Source organism: Protomyctophum parallelum, assembly GCF_964188405.1.
Source record: "Protomyctophum parallelum genome assembly, chromosome: 11".
Taxonomy (NCBI): Eukaryota; Metazoa; Chordata; class Actinopteri; order Myctophiformes; family Myctophidae; genus Protomyctophum; species Protomyctophum parallelum.
In genome coordinates, this window is record NC_139707.1 from 41778444 (window position 1) to 41780943 (window position 2500).

Genomic DNA, 2500 nt, shown 5'->3' on the forward strand with positions numbered 1-2500 from the left:
CAACGCACGCACGCACACACACAAACACGTCATTCAAGCGCTCCCTCTGTGGCGCGCCCGGCGCCCGACACTCTGCATATTTCATGTTCGTTTAGTTTCGCGATCCGTGCCTCCGCACATGAAAGCCCACTCTCTCTCTCTCTCTCTCTCTCTCCCTCGTTCCTCCTTTTATTCTTTCGCTCTCCCTCGTCTGCCTGGCTCCTGGAGCATTTGAAATGGTAATGAGGAGAGGAGAGGAGATTCTTGCGGATGTCTTCATCCCTCGTTCTCAGCTCCCCCCCCCGCATCCCCACCCCCCCCCCCCCCCCCCCCCGCATCCCCCCCCTCGCTGGCACCGGGTTTGGGTTCATCCAGCGCTGGCCTCTGAGCGCAACGTGAGGATATAAAGGCTGACAAATTGTCATTTATTCTGTACCCCTTTAGGCACCAAGGGTAATCACTCCCTAATTTATCCTTCGTTTGCCACCCCCCCCCCACACACACACACACACACACACACACACACACACCACCAAAGTAAATAAAAAAAAACCAGTTTCAGTTTCATTACATTTTCATTAAATGCCCCAAAAAGCGATTGGATCCAGCGTGCCTTTCGGTCACCGAGGTCAATGCGTGCTGATATTGATGGATTATTGATCCTCGTTATCGATCGAGACTGTGAGCAGCCATCGCTGAGGTATTCTATGGACAATATGACCACCGCCCTTTTCCTCAGTCACTCTCCCGTTCTCCAATCGGTGTGTGTGTGTGTGTGTGCTCTGTCCTCCAATCGGTGTGTGTGTGTGTGCTCCGTCCTCCAATCAGCGCGTGCGTGTCTGTCTGAGCGACCGAGCAATTAACACCCCGAGCGTCAAGGACGCAGTTCTCCGTTCAATCAATTAGTGACGCTCGTGGCGCTCAGGACGGAGATTCATTGATATCAAAACCCGATCGCGTCGGCCTGGGAGCCGTGGCTCAGCGGTCCAGGCACCTCGGCTGGTAGTCCAGTCTGGCAGTGGTGGCCGCGGGTTCGACTCCCGAACCCGGCGGCCTTTACTGCATGTCTCCCCCCCCCCCCCCCCCCCCATCTCTCTCCCCATTTCCTTTTTTTTATATATCTTTTTATTGGGTTTTTTACATTTTTCCACCTCCCATGTGGGGTCCTTGTTCATCAGCATATTATACATTTGTTAATACATTACACAGTTTTAAGGCACCCTTCATTTTCCTCCCGTCCACCCACTATGCCCACCCACTCTTCCCCAATGCAGAGACAATACTGGAGAAGGGGAAAATAAAAAAAAATACAAAAGATTTCCTGTCAGCCTACTGTCTGTCCCTCCATAAAAAAATAAATAAAATAAAGGTGAAAGCCACAAAAAATAAAATACATTTAAAAATAATAAAACCGATCGCATCGCTCTCCACAGTCTGGGAGCGTCTGTTGTGCAACATTCGATGTTATATTCCGGCGGTGACGTCGACGAGACTGATGATCTTAAAAACGTGAATAACTCTTGATCTAAAATAAATCATAACGTCCTTTTTATAAGCAACGATTATGTGTTAAGACGGCCCGCCGCGGTCCCGTCGCTATAGAATTAATCATATACCTCCCGTTGTTGTCGATCGCATCGCGAGTGTTTTGGCTACATCTAGCTATACTTCAGCTACATCGGGATAGCATCCGGTCCGTCGCAGAATGTGCTTCCGCTGCTATAAATCGCTGGGCGCTCTGATTTAATGGATTAACCCATTTTGTACGGGAACCCCTTTTGATGTTAGCATTACGTTATGCTTTAGCTATTTAAAAATAGCAGATCTACAAGCTCATAGCGCGCCACTCGGTGGCGCGCTACGAGCTTGTAGGTCTGCTATTTTTGAAAGATCGAAGAGCGACTGACATGGAAGACATTTTTAGAATCTGATCTCGGGTCAGAATGGAAAACTGTCAGGATGTATAGAAGACATTTTTAGAATCTGATCTCAGGTCAGAACGGGTTTAAATAACGCTGGGCGTTCGGGGTGTTAATTAATTCCTCCATCTGAGAGGGTCATTAGGGGGCTCTGGTTACTCAGCATGGTGGGGGTGGGATGGGGGGGGGGGGTCGAGGTTATTCTCCAAGATGGCAGCACTTAACACAGAAGCACAAGCGCACCACACACACACACACACACACACAAAATATATTTTGTTAATACATCTTAAAAATAATATCACCCACGTTCTTGTTTTTAATTGTAAGCATTTACGGAGGTGCGGGGGGGAGGGGATATTGTTAACCCACACATATATACATACATAACGTACAGTCCCCTGGCACATGTCGCACGCATGTGCGCGCACGCACGCGGCGTCTGTGTGCGCGGTGGTGGGCTGTATAGGGGCGCACAGCACGTGCAGATGAAGGCAGCGCTGCGAGGGGTTAAACGTCTGAGTGATGCATTGATTGCAGTGGAGCGCAGGGAAGCATTCTAGAGAGGGAGATTAGACGACGAAGGGAAAGAGCGAGCAGGC

The 2500-nt window shown here is 49.6% G+C and overlaps 1 protein-coding gene across 1 annotated transcript in view; it reads left to right on the plus strand.

Annotated features, from left to right (window-relative positions):
* Positions 1–2500, plus strand: part of bcor (BCL6 corepressor) — a 42434-nt gene that overhangs the window by 27669 nt on the left and 12265 nt on the right.